The sequence below is a fragment of the Varroa jacobsoni genome, unplaced genomic scaffold (genome assembly GCF_002532875.2).
Source record: "Varroa jacobsoni isolate VJ856 unplaced genomic scaffold, vjacob_1.0 scaffold_920, whole genome shotgun sequence".
NCBI classification, from domain to species: domain Eukaryota; kingdom Metazoa; phylum Arthropoda; class Arachnida; order Mesostigmata; family Varroidae; genus Varroa; species Varroa jacobsoni.
The window spans coordinates 128,273-145,245 of NW_019213822.1; the positions used below are offsets into that span (position 1 = coordinate 128,273).

The 16,973-nt window shown below is 44.3% G+C and overlaps 1 long non-coding RNA gene across 1 annotated transcript; it reads left to right on the forward strand.

The window, feature by feature from the left end:
- Positions 1-351: 351 nt before the first annotated feature.
- LOC111264989 (uncharacterized) lies at positions 352-11,420 on the forward strand. Its single transcript, XR_002683188.2, has 3 exons — positions 352-733; positions 6,695-6,851; positions 9,629-11,420. It is a non-coding gene; the product is annotated as an uncharacterized LOC111264989 (long non-coding RNA).
- The last annotated feature ends 5,553 nt before the right edge of the window (positions 11,421-16,973 follow it).

A 16,973-nucleotide genomic window follows, 5' to 3' on the forward strand; every position in this document is an offset into this window, starting at 1 on the left:
CCCCCCCCCCCCCCCCCGTAAACAGAATCCAAACCTCTATACCCCGCGCTATCAGCAGTATCACATTATTAGCTTTCGTCTGCTACTGCCGCCTGCCACTGCTTTCACCGAGTTCTAATACACATGCGAACTCAACGGGCACTAAATTTCCGGTTTGTCGTTTGCTCCGTCAGTTGCTCTCGCGCGCCCGGGCGGTTGACGGGGGCCAAGCGGGCGAGTGAGCAATTGGCTGCATCTGCACCATTAACACAGTAGCCGTGTTTCTGCCTATCTCCGGTTGGGCGGACGGGCGGCAAGAGTTGTATCCTGTCCCTTCCTGTATTTTTCTCTTTCTCTCTGTGTGTGCGTCTCCGCGCGAGCGGCACCGCCGATCTTTCTTTATCTTCTGTGCTGAGGCGCATATTCGTTAAACGTACAGTTAAGCTGGAAGCGCTAGTGACATCATACATAGACGATAATAGTCTGGCGCCACCGCCTCGGCCGCCTTTCAGTATTTTAACGTGCCTGGAAGTTACCACGTTACTGGCGCAGCAGTGAGTGAGCGAGATGGCCGCAACCAAGCTAGCAAGAATTGGGAAAAGTGGACCATTTTAGATTCTGGAGGTATGGGGGTGCGTTAGCGTGAACGTATTTTCTGACATCAATCTACGTAGAATTCCGTTTATGTTACAGAGACACTTATTATTCAGGTGTGCGGAATCCGCTCCAGCTGAAGGTGGCAAGTTCTGCGCCGGTAAGTGGCTACGGACTAGGGAAGTTGTGCAATCATTGTGACCGTAATGATACGGACATTCACGTATAATATAAAGGTTTTGGGAACGGTCTGTACATTTGCAATTTTATGTCTGTATATGTAAATTCTGTGCAGGTAAACCGATCTGTGGGTATTCCACCGGTCCCGCATAACGTACTACTCTAGTTTCGACTCTTGCGTTCCGATATGACCGCTCAGACAAATTTAAATTGGGGTACTTGTAACTCTCTCCGTGGCAACGTGTTTGCTTGCTAAATCTAGGGATACGTGGAACGGTTTAGGTTTGCAAGCAGGCAAAAAGACTCTGGTTTGTGTGGAGCACATCAGTAACCATCTAAAATAACGCTTAAGAATAATACCGGAAGTACGCCTGAAGCATTAAAAGATTAGTTGTGACTGCTTTTGTTGACCCTTAATAAAGAGGCAGCCAAACAACTTTGCTAGCGAAACATAGGTTGCTGAGATGCCAGTAATCTAAGAGATTCTTTGTTAGCTGCACACGGGAAGGCCTGAACAGTGGCGTTCCTATAAAGATTCTGGAAACCCGGATGAAGCTGTGGGACTATATTTAACTGATAGCACCCCTGCACCCTTCCTTTTCTTTGCTATTTTTCGACCTATCAATTCCTCTCTCTCTCGTACCGCTGTCATTTACTTCGGTCGCTTTGTCTCCTTATCGTATATGCAGGAATTCATCCAGCTCTACGTCGAATTGCACGGGGACACGAAACCGACAAGCAAATCTCACACGACGTCACGCTGCAGAGCTTTCGAGGTTTATTTCTCAGCAATTCAAGCAAACGCCGTTCGAATCTGTCATGAAGCGTCTTCTACGATGTGACGCTTCGCTGAGCCATCGTATTCCATGTACATCAAATATTACTACTTTTACGAAATAATGCAAGATCACTCACTGAGCCAGATGGTGCTGCACCACCAATGGCATGAAAAAGATCGGAGCACGACTGGGAAAGTAGGATGAGGAGACGCTTTAAAAATTGTAGTTCCTCGTCATCAAAAGGGAGTTAATCGGCGGGGCTTATCTGGATTGCTGCATCTACGATTCGAGGATTCTACCACAACTATTGCTATCTTTTAGTCATTAACATCATTTGTCGTTTTCTTTGATAGAGATGAGTATGTTGGAGGCAGTTTTTGGTGGACTCTGGTGTACGAAATCGTATGTACGTTAGTGCTACTGAATACGGTACTAAAACCGTTGTTAGGTTCCAAGCAAATTCTTATACGCCTTGGTGGTGTATCTCTTGTGCGCGTATTGCATAGTATGCGATTCTTATAGATAAATCGAGTTATAAATCTGGGACAGCCGTTCAGCATTACCTCATACGATTGACCTCCGCATTACCTTAAAACGTGAGCACCTATTTCCCCGATCTAGGATTTCCCTCGTATATGTCCTTAAGCTTTGCATATGGGATATGTTATTACAGATTTACTATGGAGACTTTTCTTTGCTAGATGATGTCCTTCAAGCAGATAACATCGGAATTCATCGCTACCGACACCTTGTGTCTCCTTTCACTGATAGAGGTTTGTGAGCTGTTACTAGCATTGAATAAATGGGTGGCGTTTTGGGTTAAGAGATGGGTTAGCATTGTATCAGGCGGCTGACCTCTACTACGAGATTTATCCAAGATTTAAACTTAAGGTGCACAGATAGTAAAAAAGAAGTGAATAGTAGGCAGATACGTTACGATTGATCCGTCGCGGACACTGTGGCTACTTACCACTGCTAGTACTACCATTACCTTGGTCATTCAATGTTTGAATTATGTACCTATCTACTACGTACTTTCTGGGTAGCCAGTCACCGAGGCCGAATCAGCGTATCGTTCTTTTAAATTTTTGCTTTTAATGTATCCTTTAATCGGCTGGGTTCTGTCCAGTCGGTCAGTAAGACTTTCTTGGCTGACGACGTCGTCTCTTTCTCAGTTATAAATGACTCGTCATTATTCGATATGCGTATTCGTTTATTGGCCACTGGATTCATTTGTTTTGCTTCCTTATTCATTACCGGTTGTTTCGGCCGCTAAAGATATTAAAGCAGACGAAAAACAGAAAACGAAAACGAGAGAGTCTGAAGTCTTGGCAAGGGTACTGCCGTGACAACGCAACACGAGACAAAATACAGGCGCCCCTTCCACTAGTTCGGCTACTGATGACTTTAAGCTCGTCGCGCACCGTTGCCGCGTCAGCTTTATTTACCCACTTGCTTTACCAAAGCGTTACCGCTGTTGAGCCCAACTAGCTCGGCTCCCTACGTCGCTTCGCCATCCGATCGGCCCGTGCCTTTACGGCCGGCGTCTGAAGCTTCACAACCTCGAAAAAGAATATTTCTCACCCAGCAGAAATGCTACCATCTTCTGCCTTCACTGATAAACTAGCAGCGACTTCTTACAGTTCGGCCTGCGTGTGCTTTAGTGGTGGCGATAGCGTTTAGTTTCCCCGAAGTTGGGTCAGGTCCCACTTACTTCTTAGCCACTCGGTTTTGCACAAACACTTAGCAAAACGGAGCAGCGTGTCTCGCGTTTAAGCCTGTCAATGTGGGCTTGGTGTCATCATTGTCTTCTGAAATGTCGTCGCCAAGCCCACATTTCATGGAAAAGGCGTACCGACCGGCGCCCCTTTCGCCATTTCCGTCCCCCTCAGGATTTCTTCGTAGGGCCAGCCTTTGGGGTTTTCGTTCGTTCTTCCCGCTACCACCAGCCTCCTGCTACTGCTCCTCCTACTTTGGCCTTGGTTCGAGCTCGCTCTACTGCCGCCTGGTATTGTCTGCATGTCTCCTGAAATTGCCTCTTGGCAGTGGCTCGCTCGACACCTCTCCTCTAGGAGTATCACGACGTGGCTGTCCCTCTAAGTGCCGGTGTTCATTCTCTTCCATTCGTCCAGTATTTTCCTCGCTGTTTCGCCATCAATTTTAGGCCTACATGCTGCATCCATGAAGGCAGGCAGGACGAACTAGCCTTACTTGTTGTTCACTGATGCCAGCAGCACCCATTGTGGCACTGTGTCTCCCACGGTCTTTTCTCACTATTCGCGCTCCGTTTGCCCCTTTAAAGGCCAGCCCACCGAGTGGCCTGCTGCGGAACCCCAAGGCCGTTCCCATACCGTTTGCCCTATTCATATTCACTCGGTCAGCAGTGGCGCGTTCGGCAGCGACGTCCTGTGAAACTCAGCAGCGTCAACTTAAAACGACACACAGAGAGCAAACCGCGCCCGAGAGCAATAGCAGCGCAATACCAGTCACAAACAGCGAGGCATCCCATCATCTCAATGCCACTCCGACTCAGTTTCAGCACGAGTCGAGATGACGGCGATGATGATGGTGGTGGGAGGCGTTCTTGCGCATAAGGGCGGCTTGTAGGGGCGGATTTTTCTCGCTTGCCATTTTCCATTCCTCCGCGAATCCCATCTATCGTCTCTATGTATGGGTGGTGGTGTTACGAGGGGTGGGGGAAATACGAGACTTCGGGATCTACCATGTCTATGGACAGCACATGTATGGAAACGCCTTTGCTAAGGGTGTCACCGTAATGCAATTGACATTGCTTCCACTGCCTGCGCCTTGGCCGTTAGCAGCGCCTGACGGAGACCAGCACTATGAATCGGCCACGACGCTGCTCCAAAAAAGAGGGGAGCTCTTTTTTTAGAAGGACCGTAAGGGGCAAGGGGCGAGTTGAAACTAGACTAACTCAGCAGGGTAACTCTATATGATGTGTACTTCAAGATGAAAACGGGCGGTACACTGAAAATGCAAGCGAGTTATCTGGAACGAGTGAAACTGTTGAATGCAAAACGGGATAGACGCCTACGAGAATACCACTTCTAGTACTACTTCCATTCTGCTTATTTATACGTATTTACAGTACGTAGATGTAAAGAAAAAAGCAAAATTGCTTCCGTTGCTTTTCAACATGTTTTAGTTAATTATGAGATGAATCCCTCTTTCGGTGAACTGAAGGCGATTGTCAATGCAGAAAATACGATTGTCTGATGCAAATCGGCAGTCATTTATTTCGTTATGGACGTTTTTCCTCTATTTGATGGCGCTTCGCAGAAAGCAGATCAGCGGCATTTATTTCGCCATTCGTGTCTTGATTCGGCATTTTAAGAAAAAATAGCCTCTTTAAAATCGCAAATAGATGCTCCTGCCTCATGCTAGATTCCATATTGTACTCGACTGCTTTATTTATGCTTTTAAATTTTAAAACTTCTCTGCACCGACCTAAAACTAAAAAGTACGAATAGTTCCACTAAAAGCTTACTCTTATTGCCTCTCCATTCAACCTCAAGCATTATTCAGTTGGTTGCCTCGAAACTGAGCGCACCCCACGAACGAATGCCTGATCATTTCTCTTGTGATCATAATTTTTTTCCTGTATCATTTTGCTCTATGTTTTCGCTGGGCCTATATTCCGTAAACTCTCGTCTATCTAAGGCGGCATCTAACCTGTCCTTACGAGGCCCATTGGTCTATATACTATCCCGACCTCTCTTTCTTACAGCCTTTGTTTTATGCTCCTATCTCGCCTCATATTTTCTGTACCTATTTCTTTGTCGAGCTCTTTCGTTACTTTTCGATAAGTTGCGCGTTATTTCATAGCACGCTAGTTGTCTACCTTCGCTCGGTTTCCTTTGCCGGTATCCGTAGTACGCCCCCAACCGGTCAGATGTTCAACTATCCAACGAACTCTGTCAGATTCCTCATGGGAATATTACGTGCGTCGCTTCATTTGATCCTATTTCGTTCTTTGTTAGTTTATTCCCTACAGGACACACGCTAATTTCCTGCAAACGGTTAGACTGAGGCAAAGGGTTTAGGGAAGGCTCAAAAGGTGTTAATAATGAGGCAGCTCAAGATTGCATTCGGGATGAGTTGAATAACTTTTTTATGTAAATGACGTACATGAGATACCTGATCGGTAGCGACACCCATAGGTTGCTCACTGAAGACAGCAGGGAAAGTTGCTGAAGCAGTCTCGACGAATATTTGCCCTCAACCATCCTCTTACCTTGTACAATTTTCTATTCGAACTGGATTTTGTTATTGATCGCGCTTGAGATTAGTATATAGGTATCGATCCAGAAGGGGTCGTTACAATCGTGCGAACTAAACACCCTCAGAGGTTCCTTATATTGTCCTTTATCTCGAGCGGGTGGCGGCTACCCTGGCCACGCGTCACCATGCAGACCACGCTTACGATGGTTAGTGACACTATGGTTAGTCATTGTTGATTATCACGAGGTTTTCTTCTTCAGCAGCAGGAGCGCGTTCAGACAGACAAACGCATATGCGTTCACGTGAACACTTATACTACATGGAATAATGTACAATTAGTGCGCAAAGCGTATCGTTTCCCTACTTAGCCTGATTTTTGCCCCTTATTAACATATCTACGTAATGGAAACAGTAGCAGAGTCGGTGATTCTCACTTTTCTTGGCTCGTTAGAATTTACCCGTTCAAGCGACCTTTTGGGCAATACAGCATACGCTCGAAAACTTGCATATTGGCAGCTTGAACCGTAACTTCCCTGTAATTCGGGATGGAGGAAGTTAGAATGCGGTTCTGATTATCAGTGATGCTATAATCTTCCTTTTAGCCCATCCAGTTTTGCACACTGAACTTCTGAGGATTCTGGAGGAAGGACGCTAAGCGGAATGACCAGGGGAGTAAATTTTGGTAGGGCTAAGGACGTGAATCAGAGCAGTTCGTTGCACGAAACAGATAGCACTGCTGTCAGTGCCTAGGGTGGCTGCTTTGAAGCACTCACCAAGCGCTTTGGTTACTAAGTTTCAGCTGCCTACTGATGTTCGTTGGATTGTTGAGTTGAGCCTAACCTAATTAGGTACTAAATTTCGAATAGTATTTGGCCTGCTCATGCAGTCAAAATCAGTACTACTGTTAACTCATTTAACAGGTATGGCGACCTGTCGTGGATGGCTCCCAAGGAAGAAGGCCCGGGATTTAGTGTTTGGCCCAGACAACGCGAACCGTACCATCACAGGCGGTGTGCGAGCAGCATTAGCCTACGGGAAAATGCAAATGTCATAGCGGATCAGTTGCTAAGATGGGAGGTGGTATTGTTTACGCAATCAAGAGAACAGACATAGTTACCGAGCTTACGCTATTTCTGCCAGTGGCCATTCTCAGTGTAGCTTTTAGGTTGTTCCACTTCTTGGCTTTTTTTTAGTGTCCCAAAGCGTTACAGCCAATGCAACGAACGCCACCTATTTTACCGGTTTAGTGTATGGTAACTAACCTTGCCATTATGGCAGATTCTCTGATGGAGTCGTTGCATTCATTCTTGGCTGTAAGCAGTACCGCCAGCCAAGCTTTTCAAGCGATATGTGTAACATTCGTTAGCCAGGGCAGTAGCATGATAAACATAACATTTAGGGCTTTGCAGCAGCTAAATTCTACTGCTAAGAGTGTTTTTAATAATAGGTATTGAGTCGGTGGAACTATAATTGAGGCTTTAATTGCTCCGAAGCTTCGGACCCAAGCAAACTGGGCAAACTTTAAAGAAAGGGTGGAAATAGAAAATGTATTAGCTAAGCTGCCCCCTTTAGCACGCAGAAAGCTATTGCTGTTCCTCTTGCTTTTCCGACGTCGCCCGTATCGAAATACCGAGATCTGCGCTGATTCTAATTTAAGCCATATGAAATATCGGCCAACCTCAAAAAATGTTACGACAAATCGTATATGTGAGGGCTAAATAAACACAAATCTACATAACGACGAAAATATATTTGGGGAACTTACATAGATCGAATCTGTTTGGGTGAAGTCAACTTCAAAGAATAGGGGACTCTTGGGTGATCACACCGTGAGCTCGCCAGCGGTCGAAAAATAATTATTGATATGTTCTTGTTTTTTGTTGATGCATTACTTCTTGAACGTTTATAAAGCCGCTCGTAAGCCAAAAGAGCAAAATTCTGGATAAAGTTCCAGCTTAATACGGATGTCCTGCTCGTCAATTTCCGAGTATGCGCAACGCTATCGTATGAAAGGAGTAAGTCCTGCGAGAATCTCATGTTTCCTGGTATAGATTTCGCTGTAGCCTCAGCAACAAACCGGATTTCGGCTATCTTCCATTTTCCTTAGTCTTGAATTTTATATATACGTATATCTATCATTTGGCCTAGGATTCAAGACGCTTCAAAACGCGCACAGATTTATGCCACCTGTATTTATTAGATTAGCATTAACGTCCCAGTGGTTACAAAGTATTAAACTGGAAAGAAAGTTATCGCGTTTTTAGCTTAAGTAGAAAGTATCGGATTTTTTGCCACCGGTAACGAATTACTATGCTATCTATTCGCTCATATTGTTGACGGCTTTTTTCTCCACCCTTCCCAGTAAGTAATGTACACCATCTTTCTGAAAGATAGCGGATCATGTCATGGAAAAGTACCCTAACGACGTGGCGATTTCTATATCCAAATCGAAGATAAGGCCCTGAAGATGAACGGCAGAGGTGAAAATCCGTCGAGGCAGCTCAGGAGAGTATAAGGGATAAAATCCTATTTAAAATTGTTAAATAAAATTTAAAGAAATTATTGACGCTGTTTGTCGTGTACAACCTCGTGTTGGCAGCAAGCAGGATGACCTTACATCGTTTGCCAAACTTTACCTTTTGAAAAGCCTGATTGACTCGATCCTCTGGTTTGTAGGAAGCAATTTCCAAGGAATCTTACTTTCGCACTCGCAGTAGACGTGAATGAAGATCTTGAACTCTGGACCTTAGATTCTCTTTTGGAACCACCCAACCCGATCCGTAATACATTTTGATGCACGCCAGATGCAATTATTATGCAAATTAATTACAAAGACTGTGTGACGTTCATAACCCAGTGAAATGTTAAGATGCAGCGTTAAGTTAAATTTATCGTTATTGGATTAGAGTTCAAGGTGTTCAAGATCTAAGTTCCTGCGTAAACCCAACAACAACAATCATGCGGCTACCTGAATTTTTCGGCCGATTCCAAAACTTTCTTTCTTGATGATTAGACAGTCTGGTATCTTCCAGCTGGATATTGGTTTTTAAACATGGCAGACGACACTTGAGCAGTCCTTTTAGCGATATCGTTGTTACCGTCGACAGGACAAATGTTTCGGCAACGTTCCGGCTTTAGCAAAATGTATTGTTCCATTCGGAGCGTTCATTCTGGAGAAGCTCCTGCGAATCAGAACTGTGTGAAGAACATGCTACACTTATAAGCCGTTAATAGAGCAAGACGGTACATCAAAAGAAAACAACTAAATTTTTTTTTTTTTCATAAAAACAGTGCGGAAATCGTCCGTTGAAAATACTGTAGGCAATATACAGACAATATTTTATTTAATATGGCAGAAAAACAATTGTCGCTTGCTGTGCAAACCAAAATAAAGACCTTCGAACTACATTATTCATCTTTTTTACTGCCCGAAGGCGGTAACGCATTCTCCTTTAAAGTATAACATCTGAAGTAGCACTCATCGATGATTAGAGGCTGCAAAATTATAATAGTTTGCATCATTAATCCGAAAATCTAGCTTTCTGGTCGATTCGGACCGGCGACACTACGGATGTGGCAGCCGCGTACAGCCTCTTTCAGCTCGCGGAACCCGCCACTTTTTCTTTACAGTAACACATTGCGCGGAAACTACTCTATTAACGATTGTGATTGTGAAAATATATAAAGTATTGAAATTACAAAAAAAGAGTAAATTCTACATTTTGAAAAAATCTATTATTATTATTATTATATATATATATACAGGCTTTCCAGGGCTACACTACGATGGGTTAGCTCAACGTAAGCTGATTCTTTTACTAATCGCCTGTTAGTGGACAATTTGATTATTCCAGGTAATATAATTATAGCTGCCAGTCGGGATCCTTTATGGACACCAAAGAATAATGGAGGTAATAAATAGTGCATTTGAGGAAAGTGAGCGTTCCACTGGAATCGAAAGTCGAAACCCCCGGGGAAGACAACAACGTCAGAGTTCTCGGGCAGATTATATCGCGTCTCGCTCGTTTTGTTACACTCTCGGGCTCTAATCAGAGCTAAATTTGATGAATTTACCCTGTAGATTGTTTCAGAACTATGGACGCCATCGTTAGATGTAGGAAAAAAATCACAATTCGTCAACGTTCGGCTCTGAAGGGTCAAATGAGCGAATCGAATTCAGAAATATTTGCCAATGATATACGAAAATAGTTATAAGTTGGAAGGCTGATTTGTAGTACGTGATGAATCATGAAGGAGTGATTAAACGTCCTATTGAACTGCATGCTCGCTCTCTCTCTCTCTCTCTCTCTATATATATATACATATACCGATTTTTTCAGACTGCCAAAACATTCCTGTCGCACCTGGTGCGTGCAGTACTAAATTCTCCTTCCACACGATTGTATTCGAAGTGTTTTCGTGCTACTTAGTCCGTTCCATTGCGCTGGGCGAGATCTTCAGCGAAGTCGGGAAAACAGTACGCCATAATGTGATTGATGTCTTTAAGGACAGACTATAGGCTAACTCGCTGGATCGATCAAGATTCTTCGGGTATGTGACGAAGCATGCCAAGCTGCCTGATGAGCTATAATACACTTAAGAATGAGGCGAAGCATTGTTTTCTAATTGTGTGACGTATTTGATTCGACCTATTATTTAAATACATTTACGTTTGCATTTTCAGCTTGTTCAGCGTACCAGTGATTTATGTATGTATTGAAATTGGCAACAAACTGTCAAATCGGGTCCTAAGTACAGCCTGGGTCTAGAAAGATTGCCCACCAAATTGATTGGATCGTGAATAACAGGACATATAATGTATCCTTTAGGTTATTTCCTGGTCGAGGCCAGCCGTCTGGAGCGAAGCTTTATAACTGTGCCGGATGTAGAACTGAAAACATATTTTTTTAGATTGCCTTTATTCCTGCTATTGTCTCTTTATGATCGGTAACCTCATCTAGGATTTGCAAAATTACCTAGTTTTCACTGATGAAATAATACATTAGATATATGCTACAAACGACTTATAAAGTTGTTGTATGAAAGCAGTGATCTGTTGGCTTTCCGAACTACGGATGAGGGCTCTATAATACGTTATCTTATCTACATATATGTATATCTAGTACTCCATCGTTACGTCTGTCAAACCGACTCCTTGGGCAGGACCACTAAATAAACGTATGTTTCTCTATTTTGCTTTACGTAGAATTGAGTAGGTTTGAATGCTTTGAAAATTCACTTCAACCTTCAAACGTAGAATATCTCTAGCTAGATCAGAAGCCATAATTTTTTTCGGAAATATTCACCCCCTTAGAAATATCCAGGCATTAATGTCCGGGAGGCAACTATTTGAGGACCTTAGTTGCGTGCATATTAGATAATACGTGGTGAATACACCCTGAAATGAAGAATTCTGATGGAGACCTTTTGGTATTTGCTATTTGTGAAGATTTCCCCTATGGATTTATCGGTCATACATCAGTTATTCTTCTCTTCCATGGACCATCGAAAGTCGTCCGTTGCCTACATCTCACGGTAGGAGTACGGAGCATCGAGCGTGTGAATGCAATTTTTACAAATAAATGTTTAGTCTACCGCTTAATCTTAACGACGTAATTGCCATTTATTCAGATGCTATATATTACATCATAACGACCAGCAAGGGAAACTGTTTTGTGATCCTAGAGAAGCTCCTCTAGAATATATATATATATATAGATCCCCTAGAATATATATATCTTCTAAAATAAGCGTATCAGTGGCAATCTTTACGAAAATACATATATTCAGCAACCGTCTAACTATTCAATTTTTCACTACCAATTCAATCGTTCGTCGTACCTGATTTGAATATTGTTTAATTCCAATGTGTGCTACTGGCAGGTTTTATAAAACTTTGTGGATAATCTCTTTCAATTACTTAGGCTTTAGGTGCTTTTATAAACTTGTACACTAAGGTTGGGAGCGAAAAGTAATTTTGCAGGCACGTATGCACGTGTAGGTGTCATAACGAACAGGTAGCTCAGCGTTGGCGTTTGCTGTCGAGCCTTTTTCAAATGCCTTGTTTGTAATCTAATTTTTTTTCACAGGATTTTATCCATTACAATTTGTTTTTATCTTTCTTCTGTTTCCCTATGACAGTTTTGGGCACAATGTGTAACCGATTGTGTATGGCCTGTTGGACATGTACACATTTGGTACTTCAACATTTGAACATTACAACTGAATTAGTGACGTTTTCTATCTCCGTCGCAGACTTTGTCAATAAAGACTTCGTCTCATTATCTGTATGCCGCTTATTCTTGCCACGACACGTCCTAACACTATCCTTAACTCTACAGACACACAAATAACGGGACTTTCGGAGACCCTCGCAACTGCGGCCCTTATGGCGCTCATTAGCAGGCATGGCGCTGCACGGCATGAGACGCAGGGACCTCACGTTATAGAGCCACGCAGCGCCAATCCCCATCTCAAATCCACTGCTTCTGTCTCTACTTTCTACCCTACCTACCCACAAATCCTACGCAGTCGAAATTCCGTGGCAGAACGCCGTCCTGGTCGCAAAGGCGAACCGTATAAGCTAGTCACTGCCTATCGCAGCCAGAGTCCAGAAAGGACTAGCGGACTGGGGCTAGTGAACCGGCCTGCGTGTTGAGAAGCAGCTCTAAGTAAAAGGAAGTAAGAGCGTCAAGGTATGTGCAACTTAATCCGCGGATGACACTAAGGAGGTTCTTTTAGCCGTCTGCTGGTGTCCCACTCTTAGACCTTATACAGATGTTGGAACCGCATCAGCAGGAAGAAATAGGTATGTTAGTATGTGTGTGTGTGTGTGTGTGTGCACGCCCGTAAGAATATCGTAGTACGAGAGCGTGAGACAAGGCGCGAACTTCAGGTACGAGAGGACTCAACACGCAAGCACTACCACCACCGTCTAAAGAAGCGCTCTAACGAATGACGGCGTTGCTCGCCAGGGTCGCTGCAGGGCTGAATCGGCGCGAATATATGAGCACAGCAGCTAGGTTGTGGGCGGAGCGACTGGTCATCCCGTAGCCGAGTTATGTGCAGATAATTTTTATCTGGACTCACACCGCTCCGAAGTGTTCTTGCGCTGTGCTACAGCGTAGCTTCCTCCCAGGTGTCGGTACCCCTTCAAAGTAATATTAAACTATATTCCGAACCAGAGCCCAAGTTTCTGAGGGGTCCAACGTTTAATGGGTGAGAGTCCCACAGTATCAGACAAACAACACATCTGTGAAGTCTGCTCTGCATAATGCATTTGCCCTCAACCTCCTTAAAAAAAAAAAGGCGTCGGTACCCTACTCGGTACTCGCAGTGAATCCCACCAGCGCTGCGAACTCCGTCAGGAATGAAGGTTCTGGCGCCCTCTTGCCAAGGTGGAGCAGAAGCCGTGGCAGAAGTGACTGGAAAAGAAAAAAGACATGGGGTATAGAGAGTGAAAATGTGTGACCATGGTCACCGGCAACGACTGTTTCGTTAACTGAGTACGTCTTTGCCTCGGAGATACTTTTGACGCGGAACCACCTGTTTTGTGAAGGACGCTTCCGGACTGCGACAGTAAGAACGTATTCTATGCAGAGTGACGTGACTATGGAAGCCAGTTCTAATCAGTAACTCGTATTTCAGCAGATGCAGTAACGAAAAGTAAAGCGTTCGGCTAAACACATGGTGTCTTAGTGCACCTACCTAGGTGTCTCGACGTTTATTGCTGGTACGAAACAATGTGGCTTATTGCATAAAAATCCACTGAATGATTAGGGCAGATGCTTGACTATATGCTAAATCGCAATCATAAGCAGAGAAGGAGGGATGGCTCTTGATGTTCTACTTTGTATTTACATTTCACATATTCATTCGTATATAAAATACAGCAACCTTGAGCATTCCTAATTGTTAGACGTGTATATTTAGAAACTAGAAAATAATTTATATATATATATATTTATATATATAGATTCAGTTATAATAGCAACACGCACACAGTTACAGCCATAATGCGTGGAGAGATTCGTGTAAACAATGCATCCTATAAGAGCCAACAGGTTCTGTCATTTATGCCATGGACGTTTTTTCGCAAGGAACTCTATTCTCTTTTCTTTCTTTATCTTCAAGTCAATGACACTTAGCGCATTACCGGGACAAGAATGGGGTCCCCCTGAGGGGTAAGAGGACGAAGTTGGTAAAGTCTAGGCGAGCGTATGCACGGAGGTTCTCCATGACCACGGACTTCAGGGGATTTATGGCGTAAGGTCACGCATACAACGGCAGGATTTTTGGTCCTAAAAGGCGTCATGGGAAAAGGTGAGAAGGAGGGCGATGTGGGTTGAAAAGATGTCCTTTTGCGCTAACTCGAACTCGGTCATAGTTTTTTTTCTTTTTTCGTTGAGTCTCATCACGTGTCCTGTGATGACCCTTAGACTTTCTACTGGAGTTTTGCAAACCACGAGGTATCCGGTCAGTTAAGTCTCAGCTTGAGAAAAGTTGAGGTCCAGAGCTAGCAACCAGCCTGCATATCGCTGTACATCGCACATAAGTGGACTCTATCAAAGCCTGCCCGTCTCTCGTAGTTTTATAACCATCAACCCCATCGAAGTCTTCTGTCACCTAATCCTCCAAACTTACAAGGCTATCTGGCTTGTCGGCCTACTTTATGGCTCTACCTGCAGTAGAGACTTGCCTAAGCTAAAATCTATCCTGACAGTGAATAGCCGCGCGTCACATATACGTAACATTCATAGTTAAGTGCCGTAGTGTTGATGATATATATGTATTACCAGCTCATCTCGAAAGTGAGATCTAGGTCGTCCTGCGTCATCAGGAGATGAATAGGTTTAATCTACACTGTCCAGTCACCGAGTTTCGCAGTGCGCATAATATAGCTGGATATGCTGTATTTATGTTCATAGGAAGCACATTGCTTCCCCGAAACTGACGTTATATGTCACATGACTGAACTTTTGTCGCCGTGAATTAAGAGAGAAAACGATGCTTTTATGTTTGGTAGTTACCTATAGGTGATCTGTATTCTGGCTGCGTAGTTGTAGGAAACTTTGTTATAGCTCATTTTCGCTATTGGCTAATGAAAACATTGACAAAAACATTAAAAGACATACTAGTATGTGGTGATTGACGGGTCGTCGATGCGACGACTGATCGCTTGACATCAGGTACGGACCTCACAGGTCAAATGAATGCAAATTCGATTGATTACAAAACTACGAGGTGAAACCATACGCTCAAATGAACAATAAACATACTTTAACTCTTTATTCTAAATAGAATTATCCTGCCAACGCTTAGGTTACAGCGCGTCCTTCTTAATGCAGACATGCCGAGAATGAATACGGCATTATCGATACTAACCAGCAAGGAACAGCGAAATAACAACAGGAAGGTTTTTAGACAACCTAGCATTTGTTGAGTAAATTTCATTTTAGTAAGATGATCCTAAAAACTACACCATCAAATGTTTCACCATTGGTAATGTCCTTAAGCACTAGTAAAAACCAGCCTGGGTAGGTATATACCTTTGACATATAAACGGCGGAACTCACGCTGAGAACGTTCTCCATTGTGTAACATTGAAAAAATACCTTAAATCATATTTTGGGTCGGTGTGCCTCTAACAGAGGAATAACGGACCGTAATAGTAGCATATTACGGTTCAACAGCAGCCAATTTGTTCTGTGGTGAAGCATTGTTACGGATACGATGCAACGATGCGAATGATTAGGTAGAAGCTGATAAACAGGGTATGCCACTGGGGCAACCCGTTATGGCAATGTGGTTGCTGAGGTCTGCTAACCGACAGCGGCAATGGTGAATCCCCAAAATAAAATCCAAGACGAAAAAAGCTAAATGTTATTTCTCCGCGTTCGATGTAGCGCACCGTCCGGCCCTAGGTTACCCCACAGTTAAGCGCTGGGGTAGGTAAGGACCACTCATTGGGCCTAGCTTCATTCAGCGCTTCGGCCATTTGGGGCAAAGAGCTAGCAAGAAAGTGAGATAGATAGAAGATAGCCACCTCAGCTTACATTTGCGAGCCAGTTTTCTGGTTTGGGAACACACACACACGCTTACGTAGACGTTTAAATGTGCGCACCTACACGTCTTTGCTGTGTCTGTATGTGTTCTGCGTCGCGAGTGGACGGGCCGATGAGTATTTGTCAGATTGGGTGCTTTTACCGACGCACTTAGTGATGCTCCAGTCAAAGACTAGGGTAATGCCTGCGCCGTTATTGGTGGTGATGGCATACCAGTTTCGGACACAAAGAAATTTTTGTGTTTGCGTTGCCGAACTGAGGGGCAGACCGTGGGGCAAGCTATGAAGAAAAGGAGGTGGAGGGTGAGGACAACAGCGTTTGGCGCGGGTTTTTTGAAGACGCGATGAACTAAACGCGGCCAGGAGCAGCAGGAGAACGGTACGAAATAGGAAAACACGTAAAGAGGGTTAGAATCCTCCCAGCAGCGTAGGGCAACAACAGAACTAGATGGGATGTATAGTTGCATTATGTTGGGAGGGAACACAGGATGAGGGCAAAAAGAACAGGACAAAATAAGGTTGACGGGTTGTTCAAGGCAAGTGAGAAGGTAGAAGAAATATCAAGAAAAGCAAAGCAGCTTTAAGAACGGGGGGAAAGCTGCAATACCTTGAAGAGCTACGCACCTTCGGAAATTGGGCACAAGGGTTTGAATTGCCTCACGGCGACCGAGACGACGACGCCGACCTCTGCGGATGGGGTGGTAAAGGGGTGAAAGATTGCAGGAAGCAGCATAAGCAGGCGTTCACCCGCCAGGCCTTAGAAAATGAGTGCTCCTCCTTCTGCCTAAGGGGTGCGAGGACGACAAAGAAGACGAAGAAAGCAACGGTAGCGAGCAATGGCGGACGTGAGACGCATCGCTTCTGAGGCTCTTTCCATCTCGTCCATGACGTAGATGCCTGCGTTGTTGAAGCAGCGTCGGGGAAAAGCGTTCGTAGGCGAGCAAGAGCTTCCTTTTCCTCAGGCACCCAGGAAAAACCGAGGGGGCTCTGCTGGCCGCTGTAGTGCACTTCTGTTGCTGCGTGGCCACCCCTGCTATTACATCAGGTCTAATTTCAGCAGGTGACTGGTAAAGCTTAGTCTGGTGTAGTTCTGAGTCGGTTAGACAGACCACTACCGTCTAACATCGGTTCCACTG